The 21,621-nt window shown below is 36.8% G+C and overlaps 1 long non-coding RNA gene across 1 annotated transcript; it reads left to right on the top strand.

Annotated features, from left to right (window-relative positions):
• Positions 1-184: 184 nt before the first annotated feature.
• On the top strand, positions 185-18,459 carry LOC108368596 (uncharacterized). The gene is made up of 3 exons (XR_001848399.1): positions 185-268; positions 3,000-3,003; positions 18,449-18,459. It is a non-coding gene; the product is annotated as an uncharacterized LOC108368596 (long non-coding RNA).
• The last annotated feature ends 3,162 nt before the right edge of the window (positions 18,460-21,621 follow it).

Here is a 21,621-nt window from a genome sequence, read left to right as displayed (position 1 = left end):
ACCTACTTTATTTTTTATGAATAAGGCCATATCACCATTAGACACGAATAAAGGCGCGAGCTCAAAAGCTGACCGCGAAAAAAGGCGCATAAAAAAAACTTCAGCGAAGGAAGACTCTTAAAATATTTGACGGCGAAGAAGGACGTGTAAACTTATTTTCGCAGTCAACTATGTTTGCGGGTGGAATAGTACGTACATTCCGTTAATAGTTTTTGGGGAATAGTGCTGAAGTGGCAGTCCTTCGCCAAGTATAAATCTATTATTACGCGTCTTTCTTCGCCGTCAACTAGGTTAGGCGTCTTTCTTCGCCGAAGTTTTTCTTAAGCGCCTTTTTTCGTCAAATTTTTGTATGCGTCGTTTTTCGCCGTCGAAACCTTAGCGCGCCTTTAGTCGTGTCTAGTGACGATATGTATTTATTTTATAGAGCGCTAGTCAGGAAAAACACTCATACATGAGAGAAACGCACTTCTCCAATTCGGAAAAATTTCACTATGCTTAAATTAAAGCTGCGTAAACGCGCACATGCATTCATAAATTCACCGCGAAGAAGCCCATACTAGAACACCTTTGCTACACAAAAAAAAAAAAATAGAATGGTGAACTAAACGCTAGAGGCTTGCAAACATTTTCTCTATACCGAACTCGAGTGCACATTCGCACAAACAACGATTGGCAAACTCATCAGTGCAAAAAAACAAGATGTTTAGTTTCACCTTCGCGTTTTCCGTCCCCCTTCACATCGATCTCGCACGCACATCAAACACTGCTGAGTAAACTTGTAGCAATCTTCTGTACGAGCAAATATGTACGCTTGTGCGAGTCTGTGTGCGCATTTCCAACGAACTATTTTCTTTACTTTCTTTCGAAGCATTTCCGCACGCCATGGCGTGTGCGTAACCCACTCAAATGCTACACACACGTACATACACATCTGCCACGCACTCAATTTGCATTTGTATGCGCGCTTTGTTTGGCTTTAATTTGCCGCTGCCAGCCTGCTACATTTGTATTCTTTTCTTTTCTTTTCTTTTTTTATTCGGTACGCAATTTCGCAAACTTATTCGTCTCAAAGTGAAGGCGTACGTGTGGCATATAAAATGATTTCTTTCCACTGTTACCACTGCAGTATTATCGTATTGTTAATTGTTATTTTCGCCCCCGCTATCTGTCGCATCGTTCGCTCATTCCGTCCAGCTTCTGGAATTTCAGCAGCAGTATTCTACGTTACTTTCACTTCTTCAAGTATACTTAGTTTACATATACATACATATGTATTATATGTAAGTATGTAAGTATGGGTGCCCATGTGTGTAGCAGTGCGCACCAACTTGAGTTTCATTTCAATTCCTTTTTTGCTTTCATTACAGTCGCTGTATACTTTTGTTATGTTTTTATGCTTATTTACTGCTTCTCGCATGTTACAATTCTCATTCGGTGTCTTCTTGAGTATCTTTTTCCGGTTAAATGTTGCGTATACGCAGCGTTACACATAATGCAAAGGCTGTTTGACAAGTTTTTATGTACGAATTTAAATTCTTCCTGCAAATTTCACAACATTTTCGGTTTTGGCAACGCTTTTAATTGTCTGGTAGACACAAGCCTGTTTAAATGTTGTCCAGTCATTAAATGTTAACTAAAATGCTTCCTCAACAAAAACTATTCACAGCTGCGTAAATATAAGTAATGCAATCCTGATTTCTTCTTAGTTCTCTTAAATTAAAGCTTAACAGGCACAGTGGTAAACTTCTCGTCCAAATATGACCGCTAGGAATCTTTTGTTCTTTCAAAATTTAAAGTAAAAAATATATACGTGGGCCAATCCATGTCAAATCGAATCGAACATTTTCATCATGTAACGCCAATAAGAAAAATTAAAAATAATTTCTGCGAATGTTATGCAAAATTTCAAACTTTTAAATTTCCGGAATTTTGCAAATTTTTTGAATATCTAACTGTTATAGTTCTCGTCTTGTTTTAAAGACGATTATATGCAAACAATTCAAAAATATATAAACATTTACAAAACCTACGAAATTAAAAAAAAAATCGTAGAACAAAACCTTATAAAAATGTTCACTTTATTTTTACACATTACCTCCAACTGATCTTAAAATAACCTGCAATTTTCAATGAGGTGGTTTTTAAAGATATTAATTTTTGAACTTAGACTTTTTTTTTGCAAACTGTAAATAAAGTTTTGTTACACAGTTTTTTTTAATTTAAACAAAACTTTTTCTGTAAGTAAGTAAAAACCGCAGTAAAACGATTTTGGTATTTTCGTTCAAGATTTTGAAATTTTGTTTTCGATTCGAATTTTTAAATACATTTTTGGAATAGCTCTAAATATCACCTTTAAAACGAGAGAAAACTTTTATAACTATACTAGTTTTTGAAATATTCAAAAAATAAACCTCCTGAATCTCTGAATCAAAACTTTATGCAAATCAAAATGGAAGATTTCAACCATTGGTCAATTTGACATGGATTTACCTATGTATTATTTGAATTAAAGTATTTGATCATCGTTTGATAGAATTAAGTATAACAAGTAAAAACGTCTTCAAGTTCGAGCGAAGCCGAACATTAAATACCCGGCGCACGTATTAATTACAGTTTTTTCATATTTCCGAAAACTACCGTTAGAGCTGATTTTACCCCTAATGCAAGCATCTTCGATAGTATGTTCAGGTAGACTTATCCGCTTTTATGTGGCAAGTACAATAGTCGTACCGAGTTTGGGACAAATTTATTAAACAGTTACCGAGATACCTATATCGTGGTCATAAGTGGGCGGTACCACGCCCATTTTCCAAAAATTTGTTATAAACGCATTTTTTGCCAAAGAATTATTGCAAACATCACTTTTGAACAAATGCTTTTGTATTTTTCTAAATTACCGTTATATGGGATGTCGGCGTGGTTATTGTGCGATTTTAAAATTTGTTTAGCCATTTGGTATGCTTTGCTAGAACCAAAAATTGTTCAATATTAAGGAGAAGCGGGGTTACGCCTATTTTTAAATAATTTTTAATATTCTTAGTTTTCGCCTAAAGATCATTGTAAATAGCAATTTTGAGTAAGTTGAGTAAAAAGGTCAGCTTCCACTAAGCCTTATACTTAGATGAAACGCCTTGCTTTACAAAGGAATAACATTTTTTAGTTCACTACCACTAGGAAGTTAAATGTCAGAGATAGTTAAAAAAAAGTTTTTGTTTAATATACAATGCATTGTATATGTATATGTCATATGTATATAATATGTATGTATATGTATGTAGGTTCATGCAAATTTGAATTAAAAGCAATTAAAAATAATTCATCAAGCCCTATATATGGGCGTAATGGTGCCTTAGGGATACCAGACTCGTGATTAGTAACTGCACACTACTTATAGACCAACCCGGACTCAGAAATGTTTTCCCTCCATTCCCCTTGTGGAGCAGTGTTAATTCTTGTTAAAAGCTAAATTTTGGCAAAAGCCCTGCAGAGCTTGCAGATTTCCACAAATCCTTACGAATAAAGCGATATATATGTAATTCCACCCCTTCAGCCTATTAGTTAAGAAATAGTTGGCTTCTTTATAGGCAACTTTGTCCAACTTTACTTTCTTCCAGCTGCAATACTCAGCAAAATCCGACTGTTGCCTTTAAATAGGTGAGGTTCCTTCTCTAGCTCACAGGGATTTTTGTTGAAAAGAACTACAATCTTATAAAATCGATTTCATAGATATGTATATATGTATCTGTGTAGTATCGTAAATTAAGTAAATGCGCACAAATTTGGTTTCCTTTTACCGTAGGCACTAAAAGCTCTAGCCAAACGCTAATATTACACACCAATTAGTGAGTGAAAAGGGTAGAAATCAAGCACAAGCATCACTTAAAACAAAAATAAAATCTATGTATGTACTTACATGTGTACGTAAAATATACACACTTATAAAAATATTTACGGGCGTAAGTTCTCCTTTTCAACGGATGAAATCAAATTCAAGAGCAAATGAGATGCAATGAAGCAAGAATAAAAAAATAAAAATCAAATAAAAAATAATTAAAAATTCTCACTGTCAATGCTCTGACACTAGGAACTACACAAATGCCAAGGTGAATTGCGCATTCGCACGTGAAGCTCCTCATTTCCAGCACTTAACATCGCACAATTAGAAGTGTGTAATTTACACGCGCCGCGCAATAACAACGTTTCTACAAAATTATGCATACATACATATACATATGTATGTATGTACATGGCGCATGCAAATGTGTTGCTGATTCAGATCAACTGAAATACCTAAGCGTTAATTACATACAAGTGCAACTCAAACTATACGCTTGACTCTGTATGTGCATATACACATGTACATATGCATGTACATAGAAGAAGAAGATGTCACAGCTCCTCTAAATACATATTAACATGATATGTGAATAAATACAAACAAGGTGACAAGGACACCGAACAAATCCTTGTGCTTTGTTGGCATAACCGGTGAGCGACAAGACGAGGCGAGCGTGTTGCTGGCGCTAGAGTTCGGCTGTTTGTTTTTTTTTTTGGGTGAGCATGTCAATGTCAGCTGTATTGCAGCTTTTACCTGACACCTTTGTGAGCGGGATAATAGCGTCGCCGCCGATTGGTGCGTGTGAAATGAGCTAGAAGTGTACGGTAGAACAGCTAGCAGCTGCAGCTATTTGAGAGGCGACGTTGCCATTGAAGGTCACACACGCGCAAAAGCTAGCTGATAACTAAACCAAACGAGTAAGTACATACACAGGCATACGTAGAAGAGACCTCTGTGATACACAAGTGATGAGCATGTAGCAGTGACGTTTGCATTTGTGCGATGGTGTGCGACAATTCACACGCGCAGCCATTTTATGCTCAAGGCAATGACGGCATTTTAGTAGTTAAAGCGGAACGATATGACAGTTTTAATTACATTTTTATTGAAGCGAAAGAAAGAGATACATATGTATGCACAAACGTATGTACATATGTTCATTAGGGTGGTTAAAAAATTCTTGTGAAAAAGTAAATTCGGTTTTTTAATGCTTTCAAGGATTGTTCTCTACCGAAAGAAATTATAAAAACCATTTTTCATGGAAATGGTATAGAATGCATGAAAGTCTAAATTTTTCGATTTCAAAATCTGTTTCTCTTTAGGCGACTTCCGACAATAATATTATTACAATAATACCTCATTATTTGTTTTACCGCATTTTAGTACTAGCGATTTCTTATGGGTTCACCCATTGCACTTTTTGTGGGGTTTTAGGGGTCCTTCAAAAAATATTTAATGTTAAAAACTGATGAAGTAGGCAATTGGGTATTATTATTGAAAGTCTGCTGAAGCGAAACAAAGTTCACAAAATATTGATTTTCAAGAATTCGATAACATTTCTACGAAAAATATTTTTTCCAAAATTTATTTTTATTTTTTTGAGCGACCTCTAAATATTCTTTGATTTCCAAAAAAACAACAGGGGTATAACTTTTATCGGTGAGAGCATTAAAATTCCCATTTCACTTTTTTTTTTAATAACCCTAACGTACATGCATATATTGAAATACAAACACAACTTGACAACTTGGGTTAAAGCTAATAGTGAGTTGAAGAGGAGCGCTTTGCTCGTCACGCACGTTTTTAAATTTGAATAGAATGCAGCCAAAAAAACACTAGCTTTACTCAATGGCAAGTGTTTCGTTAACCTCATATGCACACATACATACATACATATACGCATACCACACAACTTTCATCACAATTAAGACACAGCTGCGGTGTATGACTTTTTTGAGGTTTAAGCGAAAATTCCGCTTTCGAAATTCGCGCTGCCTTCTAACCACAAACCAAAAGAGGTTAATTATGAAAAGCGGGAAACCATTCGGGTAGGTACTTAAGCCTCTTTACTGCTTCAATTGAAAGTTTTTGAGGTGTACGCCGCAACTTGAGTTTTTGAGAATCACTTAATTTCCCCTTTTAATTCCGAAATATCCCTCAGCAAAAATGCTTGCGTAATTTATTATTTGTTATAGGCGTTGCTAACTGCTGGGGAGAATTCGAAAATTTTGTCGCACATTAGCGCACGTAAGTAGGTATGTATGTGCAATTCGAAGGAGTAATTTCGCTCTTGGCAGTGTGGCTTAACAGCTTTATTTACGCTTTTTCATTTTCCATTTGCGACGCTGTGTTTCCGCAGCAGCTGACTTTAGGTGTGCACAGTGAAACAATTCTGTATTTTTGTGTTATTATTTTGGCGTAATAATGATGTCATTGTTTCAATTAGCTACTTATGACACAATAGAAATTAAAAATGTATAAAATGATACTGTAGATGAAAGCTATAGTGGTCATTGGTTATAACCACCATTTTAACCACCAGCTTGAAACGATAGGGATGTTCACCATAAAGCTTTTATTTAAATTGCTCTGTATGTATGTATGTCCAACATCCCTATGACCTAGAGACTTGAANTTTGTTTCAATTAGCTACTTATGACACAATAGAAATTACAAATGCATAAAATGATACTGTAGATGAAAGCTATAGTGGTCATTGGTTATAGGTACACATGTACGCATTTTAACCACCAGCTTGAAACGATAGGGATGTTCACCATAAAGCTTTTATTTAACTTGCTCTGTATGTATGTATGTCCAACATCCCTATGACCTAGAGACTTGAAACTTCACACTTGGCTTATTTAATCCGATAGGTGTCGCAGGAGTCGAGATATTTGAAAATCTCGTATTTTTTGTCCGATTTGTTCTCCAATTGCTTCTCTCCTGTGCGAATTTGCGCCAGTTGATTATCCCGAGCGCAGACAGATCCTTCGGCACTCCACTAAAAATATTGCCGATAGGTGGCGCATATGTCGATATATTTGGTAAAGCTTGCTTTAAAAATATTTGTTTTTACAATTAACTTATTCTGAGCTCACCCTATTTAAATTAAGACCTAACTTTATAGGATCAATATCTAAATTCTTGATATTTTCATACAATATTTTTTAGGCTAGTCTGAAGAAGTGATGATATTGTGACACTGAAACTTAGAATTATGCCCCAACTTTTCAGATTCCCAGGTCGGAAGTCTCGTCGATCAGAATGCTAGATCCTTACGAACGTCAGAAACTAATTTTTGTGAAAATTCAACAAAAGTAAGCACTAAAGTTAAAAAATCTTAATTACGAGGAACAAAGTTTATCTTTGAGATTGTTCTGATTGTTGTTCTTTTAATATCTAACAACATTAGTTGAAGTACCAAATAAAAATAATTTCATGTTTTTAAGATTTTTCAAAGCAACATTAAGCACTCTGCACATTAAGCGCCTAATAACAGTAGTGTATTTATTTCGCCATGCTAAAGTATAAAGCTTTTACGCCGAACACTTGTGAAATGAAGCTCTGTACATTACGAATCATAATCATGCTTTCGCCTAATCATAAAAGCTTCATGAAACGAAACGCTGAGCATTGTAAGGCTCTTGCCATTCTGAAATCGGCCTTTGTTTACTTTTTTGTGTTGGAAGAAAAAATTTTTTGGCATTTCAATAAGAAATATTTGAAAATGAATAATTTCGTGTCAGCATGCAATCATTTCGACATGAAGAAACGATTACTCTACTATGACTAGGCGCTTAATGTACGAAGGGCCTTATTTGACAATCACACTTCGTAGGTTTTCAGGTTTAACATTATAACTGGTGTTACAGCTGCCGAACGTAATATCCTATTAAAAAAATCATACGACAAAGAATAGCCCTAAATCTGAAATCTCGTCCGGTGTCAAACAGCACGCAGATGGCCTTCCCGATTCTGAAAGAACTGATGGTGTTAAGTTTACACAGCCGTATTCAATTCGCGGGCATAGCAAATCAAGGTGTCACGGCATAAAGGCAACTTCTTTCATATTGACGAAAGCGGTTTTAAAATACACAAAAATAGATGGTGTGTGTCGGGCCTCCTCTCCCAGATATTTTCCAATATTTAGCATATGGGGAATACCTGGTCCATGGTGAATTTACTATTTCTGAAGTCACACTAATAAATCTTGATTAGTTCGTTGACAGTGGGCTTCAGTATCTCATAAAATACGCTCGATAAGACTTTAATATCTCAGGCCCTATAACGAAACACCCTTTAAAAATTTGTCAGTTAAATCTTTGATATTCACTCTATCACATATATTTTTTGCAGATTTTTAAAAACCTGCAAACATGTTTTTTTAGCAACTTTCTAAATTGTGCATTAATCTACGTATGGAAAAGTGGACTTACAAAAAAATTAAAAATCTTTTATAAATCTCTGACTCTTTGTCAATAAAAAAGCACTTATTGATTTTTTTGATGCAACCAATATTTATCGAGTTATGCTGTGATAAACAATGNGCATTAATCTACGTATGGAAAAGTGGACTTACAAAAAAATTAAAAATCTTTTATAAATCTCTGACTCTTTGTCAATAAAAAAGCACTTATTGATTTTTTTGATGCAACCAATATTTATCGAGTTATGCTGTGATAAACAATGGCTTACGGCGAGACACCTAATATTTTTGTTGTTATATAACTTTGAAAAAAAAATTGTTGTTTTTTTTTGCGTTTACAAACACTTTAGGACCTCCTCTGCAATATATCCGNTGCTTACGGCGAGACACCTAATATTTTTGTTGTTATATAACTTTGAAAAAAAAATGGTTGTTTTTTTTGCGTTTACAAACACTTTAGGACCTCCTCTGCAATATATCCGAAAATCGAGCAAAAGTAGTTTTTCACCAATTGAAATAGTGTGGAATGCCTCATAGACTAATTACGAAGACTTCCTCTTGAAAAATGCTCGCGTACATCCCTAAAGGTATAAGTTCATTCTACCAAATTGCGTAGTCCGTCGGCTCCAGCAGTTGCTATATATTTCTCTTTGAGATTTTCGATCTTCGTTCCCACTGTAAAAAATGTCTAAAATTAAGATTCTAATTTACTAGTTAATCTTCTCCGTATGTACCACAGTCATAAGCAATTATGTTAAAAATAAGTATGGCAATTCACACATGTCTGCATTTACAAATACATACATACATACTTAAAGTATATAATGATGTGCATAAATCGTAAATACATGAGATTAGGTCGCAACGAACAACGGTTTTAATTACTTAAAAGAAGAACGCCTATGCCGCAGTCTGAAACTTTGTTCCATGAAAACAAGAGCTCAGAGATTTAAGTGTTATATGATATGTTCGAGTATGTATGTATGTGTGTGCATATGTATCAATGCCCACAGTTTTCACTGTTGCCTAGCACCATTTTCTGAGCACTCATCTTTTTAGAAATCCAAGAAGCAGTAATTGACGTAGATTTCTCTACTAGGCAATCATCCATCAGCCACATCATCACACTTATGTATGTCCTTGTCATACGCACTCTTTTCACCGCTCTCACACACACACACACACACACACACACAAGAAGCAATCATACAAGAGTTACATAGGTGTACATATCTCGCATTGAAATTAATTAATTTTCATGCCATTTTAACTGCTTCTTTTACTCGTCTTCAATTATTTTGTTGCAGCCACACACACACACACACACANCCATTCGCACTCTTTTCACCGCTCACACACACACACACACACACACACACACAAGAAGCAATCATACAAGAGTTACATAGGTGTACATATCTCGCATTGAAATTAATTAATTTTCATGCCATTTTAACTGCTTCTTTTACTCGTCTTCAATTATTNGTGTACATATCTAGCGTTGAAATTAATTAATTTTCATGCCATTTTAACTGCTTCTTTTACTCGTCTTCAATTATTTTGTTGCAGCCACACACACACGCACACACACACACCCACACCCAATCTATGAGTATCACTCTGACGCTCATTCGTGTATTCACGCATTCACGCATATCATATTGCATAGGCATTCTTTTATTAATTCATTTTATTCAATTTTGTTGCGTGCATTTGTAATTAAGATGAAAATATTTTGTCTTGCCAAGACGATGACGACGACGGAAGCTGGCAGTTAGCTATGAGTGGCGCAGTGTAGGGTAGCGCGGCAGTGAACACTTCGATATTTCACGTCCAAGGCGAACACTTCACGCAGCGTACAGTCATTTAGAAGAGAGGTATGTGTTGAAGACAAAACCAAAAAAAAAACAACTCTACAAGCACTTGAACAGCTACTGCCTCTTGCCCCTCCACACTGTCATCGCCAGCTATGTAGGCTATGCAAACATTGCAACGGATACTAAGAAAAGGGTGGGAGTTTTTGGCTATGAAAATGATTTAATGGTTCGGCACCGTATTCGAGCCGCCCGGTTATCGATTTCGCCAGCACAGACAAAATTTTATATATATATATATATTTTTTTTTTTTAAGCTAGACATGGTACACATTTCACTACAAGTAAACTAGTTTGTTGTTAGATAAAAACTCTGCAGGGCTATTGGATAATTGTTAGTGTGTATAAAGTACTGATGGGCACTGCATTGCCCGCGGGCAAAGCTCTTTTAAGCTTTCTATACATTTTGTATANATGTGTATAAAGCACTGATGGGCACTACATTGCCCGCGGTCAAAGCTCTTTTAAGCTTTCTATACATTTTGTATAGGTGGATGCAGAGTAAAAGCTCTCTCTGCCCATCGCTGGTATAAAGTATTCCTGCAAAAAAATTGTGCGACTAATCTCTAAAAAGAGTACATATTCCGAGATTACTCTCAATTGAATACAATTTGGCATTAATTAGTCGCAACTTGTCTCATACGGGCATTACTGGAGATCAATAAGTCTCGACTTATCTGTAACGGGTACTATTACCGATTTAATGATATACCTACGCACTTAATCAATGAAATTTCAGGCGCGGCATTAGCACAGCGAGAGAGTATTGGCTTATCAAAACTGAAACCATGGTTCGAATCACAGCTGCCAGGGGAGCCTATCTACAAACAAAGCATTTGACTAATATGACAAAGAGGGAACTATAAAAATATGAAAAGTGCCAATTGTTTTGTTTGGTACAATGAAATTATGAGGAACTAAATCTATAAGAAACCCATACTCATATTTATAATATTTTGTTAGAAGCTGAAGTGTAGTCAAGGACAAAGCTTTGAGTTTGTATGGGTTAGTGAGGAACGAATTGTAGTGCGGTTAGATGATTACCTTTGCATCTTTTTTCATTTATCGATCTCAGTTAGGTAGACCCTTGCGTATGGATTGTAGGATTTCACCTATGCCTTTCTTTGTTTCAGAAAAATAGTGGGTGGACAACGAAATAAACCACGCCCACGAACAGGGTGAAGGCTGGGCCTGTATGTACAACTGACGTAAACTCGCAAAGGATACAAGCAATTGGCGAAGTTTTTTGAGTTTGAGGATATTTATCAATTTGTATGGGTTTGATGTTGATATTGCTGTGGATCCAGGACTTATCAGCCAACGGTGGCCACAAAGAACTACCTCTGAAGACTATCGGCTTATATTTAGTTTAGTTTATTGACAGCTTTTATAACGCGGAGGGCTTGTACTTACTATGGTAATTTTATGAACTAACTCCGGCTTTGAAGGCACTCACGTCTTTTAGCCGCTCTCTTCGCTTTTGTTCTCCAGGGGTTTACTGATTATTGCCGTCATTACGATCGAACACATGTTAACTGTACATTTCTCTACAGAAGCCGCGCTGCACCACCTCCTTTTCAGTTATTTCTGTGAAGAAAAAAGGAGATTATTGTCTGGCCAATAGAAAAAAATAACCTGATTAAGCTGAATCGTTAGTCAGCTGCCAAGTTTCTCAACTTTCGCTTGTGACTGTGACTTCTTGGCATCAAGCGTTCGTTGCTCGTAATAATTACTGCTTAGTCATTTATACAAAGGGGCATTCAAATGACAAGTTCATTTGTAATTAACTTCAACTTTTTATAATTCTGTCAGGAGATATCCAGGATGGTTTGTGATTATTTCGATGATGGCATCAGGTAATCGACCTGCCGCTCTCCATTGTCAAAGGTATTTTCGTAAATGCTGAGCTACCCTGTTGGGTCAAGCCTAACGTGCTGTATTTTTAAGGAAGGGGTTCAAAAGAGCCAACATTGGTAGAACCTAAAATCAAAATGTTTTTTTGTCATAAATGCCAGGCGAAATTCCTGGTTTTCCAGCCAGCGAATGAGACAAATGGCCCTTAGGCTGAATTTAAAGCGCCTCCGTTATACAACAAATAAGCAGGCATAGCCAGTTGCGAGGAAACTCAAGCTACTTGCATCCATGAGCTAAGTATATGCACTATAAGAGAAAATTGTGCAATCCATTTAAATCGCATGTCCCACGGCCGCAGGCAAATCAAAACCATCCAACGTATATTCGGTTAAAGCAGCGAATTAAATTCGTACGCGTAATAGTTGTTGTTGGTTGTAGCAATTTGTTAGATTAATCAGCAATCGCGATGAGGTCAATACAGGTTAAACAAGCAGCCAGCAAGGCAAAGCCAATGTCCAGAGCACGTATAGACTAAACTGAACAAAAGTCGAATGTAGTCAAGTACTTATAGCAGGCAAGCCATAAATTTATAAACTAAATTCAAGTAGACAGAACAGTGAGGGCAGAGCAGCGACACCCATGAAGCTTAAGAACATCTTTAGGAATTGCTAAGCAGGAGAAAATAGAAAAAAAGTAAAAGCACTTAAGGCAAATTACCAGAAAAAAATCTGTTAGAAAAGATTCTTGAGTAAGCGAGAGCAGGGCACCCCTAGCTGCAGGAGAAATTCTCGGCAGCATTGCGAAAAGAAATATTGCCAGTTGACGTGCCTAAATGAAAATTAATCCAGAAAATTAAAAATAACACTGAAACGCATTGCTAGACATGGAAGCGCAATTTACATTTCACATGAAATACCACTCAGGAGAAGAAGAAGAAGAAGAAGACAATAAAAAGAAGCGCAGCTACGCATAGAAATTGCTGCTCTCTCTACGATTAAAATATCGTTGGCATTAAAGTTGCAGAAAATTGTTGGCTTAAGCGAAAGCGAAATGAGAAGAACATGGAGGCAGGCGTGCTAAGTGCTTGTCTGCCGCACTGCCCGTCTGCCTGTTTGCTGTCTGTGAGCTTGCAGGATTTTCCGAGGTGAATGCGAATCTGCGACTCCTAGCGGCTGCCGTTCAAACACCTGACCAAATATTGGTGTAATGAAATTTTTATTTGCTTTCAACAGCTGCAATGGGTACGCGATAGTGGCCCAAACGCCAATGGTGAAGGGGCATTAAGGTTGTCGTGGAAGACAACGGTAAAATCCGTTGCCTTAAGGCCGGGAGATTACGCTTTTATCGTCAATCATTATTATCACATTTATGCTTTGCTACGATCAGCAGACGGGATATGCGTGGGCAGCCATAATTACACTGTGCAGTGAGGTTTGGTAATACCATGCTCTTCTCATTAAACTTTGATTTTGAGAAATTGTGCAAATTTTTATTTTAATAAGAAGCTTTAAAATAACAAACATTTAACAATATTTGTCTATTACGAATTCGAAAGATTCACGAAACTTGAAACAGTGGCGGATTTTACAACAGGATTTTTGAGAGTTGAGTTGAGTTGAGTTGAGTTGAGTTGAGTTGAGTTGAGTTGAGTTGAGTTGAGTTGAGTTGAGTTGAGTTGAGTTTGAATTATTTGAAATACATAGGGTCGCAAAGTCTGCATTTAGTGGTGCAAAATATGAATCTGTTTACAATAATTTAGGTATTATTTTTGTACAATATGAACAATTACTTCCATTAAGAAGATTTAGTAGTTATAAAATAAAAAAAGTGTGCTACTTTCTTAGGACAAGTGAAAGCTTCTTTCACCACGAATAATGGTTTTATCTTCTCTGTAAGGCCGTATAGTAACTTTTGCCTCCAATCGCAGCTGTTTTATCAGCCTGCATTAAAAACCTCTACATTATTGTGTTTTAATCAAACCTAGGAATAAAAGCTCTTACATCATTTCCGTTTTGTACTTCCTGTTGCCTGCTGCTGGTTTACAATTAAATTCCAAGCCCATTAGGATTATTCCGATATCATTGTTTTATGGCCCACAAAAAAAGAATATTTATTTGCTTCCTATGGTTGAAGAAACAATGAAAACTGAAAATAATAAAAATGGACGCAACAGGAAGCAGAAAGATAAGCAATTTAAAGTCTAAAACTGCACAGTAAATTGTATCGTATGTGAAAGGATAAAATCGCACGTCCACACACACACACATACACACATACACATCTCGTCAGGAGCGTAGTACAAAGCACGCAAACGTACGCAATTAAAATGCTCAACTTCTACATTGACTAACGCGAAGGCAACAAAAAAGGTAGTAACAAGAAAGAAAAAAAACTTCCAAAAACAAAGAACTGTGAATAGTGAATACAAAGAATAGTGCACGGAATGTGGAGGGTAAAACTGAACGGCGACTGCGAAGAAGTCCAAATGCTTCACAGCGCCCCTGTGCCAAAGCGACGCATGCGAGGATAAAACGTGTAAAGATGTACGAAAGCAATATGTGAATGGACCAGAGCAGCACATCGACGAGATATATGACTATGCAAAATGATAACGAACAGTGAATAGCGGATTGAAAAACAAAGTGAGGGGGGGAGGGGAGGGGCTTGGCAATGAATCGGCAAATGGCAGGTGCCAGAGCAGAAGCAAAGCCAGAAAGCAATAATAAATGGCAATGCGACGCCGTAGGGGTTGACGAGCAAAAGGGGTAGGCATACCCCAGCATGCGAAAGCGCACAATTACAAGCAAGACACTGAAGGTGATATGCACACACACACACACACACACACATACACAAATATTCATACACACAAAAGCCATATAAATTAATATGTGGCTCAATGCATCGGATTGCAGCGACTTTGGAAATGGAAAAATCACAATCATTCTATTTTTATGGATTTCCGTTACGGGAGATGCTTGCCGGCAGCAGCAACTGAAAAAACAATAGCAAAAAAAAAACTACAACAACAATTATAGCAACCATAGTATTGTAGAATTATAATAACTAGTCAGCTAAGCAACAAGCGCGCAATAGGCAACACAACAAAAACAAACAACGACGGTTTCTGCAAGGCAGCTAGAATTTCAAAAAAAAAAAAAAACAATAAAAACAAAAACCAAAAAAGTAGCAACAATGACAATGCGATTGGCTCACACGGGTGTAGAGAAAAAGTGACAAAAGGATAAAGGCGCTCACAGACGTACATACAAATGCATGCGGGTATGTGTAAGTGAATGCTTTTCGAAATTCGAAGTAATATGCAACATTTTTATTTATTTTATCCTGCGCTGTTTTTGCATTGCAGGTATTTTGCAATGTAGAGGGATTCATTGGAAAACAACAACAATGCACAAACAGTACTAAAATTTTTACAAAGCAACGAAAATCAGCACACAGTGTGGCCAGCAAAAGCAACGGAGGAAGTGCTCGTGGCGGATATGTGACAGCGGAATGTTGCAACTCGTTTCGTTAAGGGAAGAGGAAAAAGTTGGCGAATGTATGGGAAGTGACAAAGAAATCCATTACACATTTTTTAACCCACTTACATGGCACTTTTAAGGTTGTTGCACATTGTTAGCTAACCTTGCCGCAAGCGCGAGCAAAAGCAACAGGCAACATGGATAGATATGTGTGTATGTATGTATGTATGTTTGCGCACTGGTCGCTTGGATTGCGGTGGCGAATACTTGGCTTTCAGAAACGTTTTTTTTTTATTTTGCTTTATCTGCTAGTGTAGCTGTTGCTTTCAATTTTCTCAATTTCATACCTCCTTCCAATTTCCTTGCTCCTTTGTACAGCTCTGCAGTTGCAAATTCACTCCGAAATTTGCGCAAAAGCAAATATTTCACTGGCCTTTGTAGTGCTTTGTGCAAATAGCAGCGTTTTCTTAAAAGATAATTCAAAAACAAAAAGTGCACATTTGCATTGTTTAAACTGGATAATAAACGCAGACAAAATTGATGAACCTCGATTACATAAATATATGGATAAGCATCTGAAATATCCGGGCTCTTTACAAGGAACGTGCTTCTACAAATTCCTGGTTGTGCTTGTCAAATAAAATACTGACACCGCTATCAGCTGCCGAATTTCGCATTAAAGTGAAACCCAACAACATCAGCCTAACTTTTTCCCCATTCCAGAAGATCAAATCTACGAGCGCCTACAAGCAGCACATGAGCGTTGCCCTGACGATGTTATTATTGTGTTTGGCGAATTTAACGCCAGAAACGAAGAGCGTGCTTCAGGCAGAGAGACGAAAGTTCGAGGTCGAGGATCTGCAGTAGAAGAAGAAGGCACGCTAATTCCTTCTTTATTTTGCTTACAGTGAACTACAGCTGCGGCGGGACATATGATTTACTCAGTCACATTTAGGCCGCATAAGCACCCAATTCCTTGGCCTGTGTCCTGTGTAGAAATCAGCAAGTATAGTGACTCCGGCACACAGATCAACGCAACGCTAAGTCTAAGGACTAAGGTTGTAACCCGTTTTTTACAAGGCAGTAATTAAGCCCCCTGGTTAGCGGCTGTTGTCCTCGGCCGATCTGTAGGCCAGACTATTCTACAACCACCACTGATAGCAAGAACCGCAGCCAAGCAAATACTTGCCGAATATGGGGCTGCATAAAATATGAATGGGGAAGATGGAGGTAGAAATTCGATGCCTGTCTTGATGTCGACGCATACATATGTATGTATACATATACAAAATAAATAATTAAAATGGTCAGACAACTTTTATATTCCACCCGGTAGTATAGTAATTTTCACAGACGACTCAAAAATGAACGGTGAAGTGAGAGAAGGTTATTCACCCGCAAGCCTGCCCTGAGCAGTTCCTTCTGACTACCGGACACTGTAGTGTCTTGGGGGCTATAAACGAACTTCGTACTGATTTAGTGTTGTTAGAACGTTAAAATGACGCCGACAATCGTCCTTCGTAGAGGAAAACTTTCAAACTTCCAAACCAGGTGTCGTCTAAATAATAAACATTTTACAAATAACCCACTAGATATCACGAAAAATACTTGCTAATCAATTTTTATATTTTTGAACATAACGTTTTATACTAGCTGACCCGGCGAACTTTGTTCCGGCCAAAATTTATATCTTTATTCAAACATTTGGTACAACATTTTCACCACAATTCACGTTCACGTTTGTTTTTGTGGTCGTCAGAAAGCATATCCTCCATTGCCGTCTCGAATAACCTAACGAAAGCGTTATGGGCGTGAAGAAGTTCTTGCGACAACAATAATCCGGCTCGATAGTGATATAGTATAGAAAAGGTGGTGGCAATTTCAAAATAGGAGAACATCATTGGTCCACAGACTTATTTCAGACTAAATACCATAAATATCTTACAACTGAATTTGTAGGCATTCATCAATCAATTGTCTGTATTTTGTTTAGTAGCCGTAAAGCAACTTCCGCTATGGTTATTGTGGTAGATTTAATTGCGGTAAGTTGATTTTGATCCCTGGTGTCTCCGAGTGCCTACACTTGCCGATTTTTAGCAATATCTCGACTCCAGAGCCACCTGTCGGGTCTTTTTTTAATAGTTTTGCCCCTACCGTTACGAATATACATCTCGATTATGAAGCAAATCGGACCATAAATTCAATTTTTAGTAAAAATTAGACTCCAAGCCACCTGGCGAGTAGTTTTATTCGCAGAAATATTTCCCTTCACGTCACCAATACACATTTTGAATACAAGCCAAATTAGATCATAAATACGATTTTAATAATAACTCGACTCCAGCACCACCTGGCGTTTTATGTTGTGAACCTAAGCTATACAGGGCCTTTAGGACATAAATTTTACTAAAGTAATTTCGGTCGTTTACGAGAAGTTCACTCCCAAACACATGTACCGAAGAATTATATATGTATTTACAGATAGGTTTCAGTGTGTTTGGAATGCGCCATAGCCCCCACTTTTCTCCAAGAGTATGGGGTTGATTTCAAAATCTTCATGCCAAGTTCCAGGACTCTACCACAAATGCTTCCAGAAATATGCGGTGCCTACAACCAAAAAAGCCTATTTCAAAAAAATCGCTACAGCCGTTCGCGAGATCACCTCTTATAAAAAGATGCCACCTCTCTTAATATAATTGGTATAGAAGTATACATATAAATATTCGTACAAATACTATCTTTGTTTTGTAGATAAATTTTAACCATCCCTTCATTTATTATTTGTTTATTTTCCGATTCATTAGCTATTAAGCTAATGAAAGAAAAAACTCAAAAACCGCATTAATTTGTATTAAAATTTCATGCCATGCATTCTACGAAATTAATTCGAGCAATGCCACTCACGCGTGGAATCACACTTCATGCCACTTCTCTCTGAAGTGTAGTGCCTCGTGCACTATGTCAACTCCAGTCGATTTGCGGCCCATTGACATACATAGATATAACTCATTTCGATTTCAACACTGTGCAACTTTTTTTTCACGTGTTCATCAATAATTATCGGTTGGATTTGCATTGAAAAACTTTTGCTTTTTTCTGGTTTGTTAATTTGCGGTTTCCCTTTCAAAATACATGCTCACAAATAAGGGCATTGTTTTTGCTTGCTCTACTCAATTTAACATTAAATTACAAACTAAGCCACATCCACATAGGCACATAAACACACCGGCAGCAACGAGTAGGCGTCAAAAGATGATGGCCACTGAGATAAGTGAGTGCTGCTAAATATTTTAATTGAATTCCATTTTCAATTCAACAACATTAAAATTGCAATTTTCCCCTTTGACCTTTCCGGTTTGGGTGTGTCGTGTGCCTATGCCTCATTTGGACGACTTGACAGTTGAACAAATGCGACCGCAAAAACGGCAGCAATAATTTGTGACGATTGTGAAAAAACAACGAATTCAAAAGACTCCACAATTAAAATATTCACAATTTTTATGTTGTGACTTGTTAGCCGTAGTTTTATTTTTAACGGCGCTTTTGCGTTTACTTTATTACCGTTTGGGTGTGTGTTTGGCGAATGAAATTAATGCGCTTGAATATTTAATTAGAGTTTACATATTATTAATTTAATTTAATATGCAAAATTAAGTTGTAAAAAAGTCTGTTTACAAGCCTCATCGAATTACTTTCTTTGTTTGAATTGCTGATTTTGCACATTGCGTGTATTTGTGTGTGTGTGTGTGTGTGTGTTTTAATCGGCATATGGCAACAACGAAAACTACAGGATTTGCTGTGCGCCATTATTAGCGCTCTCATTTCCGTTAGCGCATTATTTATTTATTCAAAGGATTTGTAACAATATACTGCAATGCTATTTTAATTTGTTTTACCAGCGGCGAACACATGTACACGCCTACACTTACATACTTACATACACACATGCATATGTGTACTTACATATAAGTAGAAATGTACAATGTGCTTTTAGTTTGTTGTAAGTTATATTTTATTCGCATTTAAATAACGCTTTTCCACGCCTGCTTCACCTCTCCACCTCTCCACTAAGCCTTAACCCTTGCAATGGAGCTAACTATATTTTTTTATTCGTTGATATGTGTGCACTGCGCTGACTGTGTTCACTAAATATGTATACCATGGTAATAAATAAACTCGAAAAATGTTTTCTCAGCTACGGCAGCATCTTTCTGTTAGACTGTAAGTTTATGCTTTCCTCCCGCACAACTGTATTTTCCCTCTTGAGCGAGAATTGCATGTTTTGTACAGCCAAAGAAACAAACGAAATGAAAATTATTGCACACAATTGTTGTTGTGCTTAATTTATTGCTAAGCAGGCACATGCAGTCACCACTCAACTTGCACATAGCTGCATTTTTTTGGTTCAAAAGGTTTTGTTTCTCTTTTTTTATTTGCAAAGAAGAAGTGTACATAAAGAGCATAAGTGGAATCTGTCCATTTGGCTTAAAGTTTAGTAAATTTTGTTCACTTAAAAATTTATTATTCTTAAGAAACGCCAACCGAAGGTGAACTTTTCGACCGAACCGACCTTTCGACAATAGCCGGCATTATTGGCGTAGCCGAAGCCGCTCCTCACCTTATGTTGGAGAGCTCTTTCGAAAACTTTGAGAAGGTACTTGGGTTAATGATTTGTTTTAATTTTATAGAAACTTTTACGTTGGTGGCATGAAGTTTTGGCCCAGTAGAATTTTCCGTAGAATAATTTTGTAGAATATATCAATCCCCCTAACGACCTTCCTGAACTAAGGGTCAATACGACCCTTTTAGGCGAGAGCTTAAGGGTTAAAATGTTCTACGGAAATATTTCCCATGAAATTTTAATATATATGTCGTAACCTTTAATTTCGCTCAGACTTTTATTTTAACCATTTTTTCCATCTTTTTGAAAAATACTTAGGCCTGGACATGAAAACTTTAGTATTTCATAAAATAAAAAATACGAGCTACTTTTGCAAATCCATCGAGTGTTTTACCACAGAAAATGTTGACAAAATCCAAGCAGGTTTCGGCTGTCGCACAGTGTTATTAATTCACCCGAACAAGAAGTGGCTTTTCCTTTTCCAAAACCTATCCCAATACTTCCTGAGTAATCCAGGGGCATAATATTTACACATCCTAAAGACTTATCAAGTCAGAGCAATTTCTATTCTCTAAGCAATCTTAGTTAAGGAAGCACAGAATGTCCAGCAGTTAAAATTGTGTATGCCCATCTAAATGGTCTGATATTTATGTACAACGAAAAATCTAGTCTGAATTCCTACAAATATTGCAGTAGTAGTGCAAATGTAAACTTGTATTTCATTGATAAATATTAAATTAAAAACATAGCTTTTCCATAGCCTTCTAAAAGGGAAAATTAAATTTAAACAAATTGTTTTAAAATTCTTCATTTAATTTTTCATAGTTTACCATAAAAAGAAGGCATGAGTCTTGGCAGTCGAACTGTAACAATTTCAGTTTTTCGCAAGCTTTGCAAACTAGAAAAATAAGAGGTTTATTCTCGAAGTCTGGCACATTGCACGGATTGTACGAAATGCAAAAATACTCTACTCTAGCCATTGCAAAGTGGTAGCATGCATAGGTACATAGCAAGCAACGAAATTCTGTATCAAATGCAATAACAAGAAAAAGAAAAAAAATGAAGTGAGCAAGATGAGAGGAAATGCAATCCGTGCTATGCAAGATTTCGAGAATACCCCTTATATAGAACTTAGCCTATACATATATCCGTATATATGTATATATGTATATTTTTTCCTAAATATCGTATACAAACTATTTTACTCATACGACACGCACACCCTGCCAACATTCGCATGGTTTGCCAACTGTTGGCCAAAGGCAGTCAGAAATCCTTTTTGTAACAAATAGCAAACACTACTCGCTTATTAGACATACAAATAAGAGTAAGTGCACAGAGCACATATACACATTTACTCACACAAGAACACACATGTATGTATGTATATGAGTACATCTGACTGCCATCGCAAAGGCGTAAGAATATAAAGCAAATAAAATAAATGAAGCTGATATGGGAGGTGGGGAATGCCCTGCGGCTGAGGAAGCTGAAAATTAAAGAATTGTGAGAAATAAAATACA

This window comes from Rhagoletis zephyria, unplaced genomic scaffold, assembly GCF_001687245.7.
Source record: "Rhagoletis zephyria isolate East Lansing unplaced genomic scaffold, Rhagoletis_zephyria_1.1 Rzeph_scaffold_03208, whole genome shotgun sequence".
In the NCBI taxonomy this organism is placed as follows: Eukaryota; Metazoa; Arthropoda; class Insecta; order Diptera; family Tephritidae; genus Rhagoletis; species Rhagoletis zephyria.
This window is presented reverse-complemented; position numbering and strand designations above follow the sequence as displayed.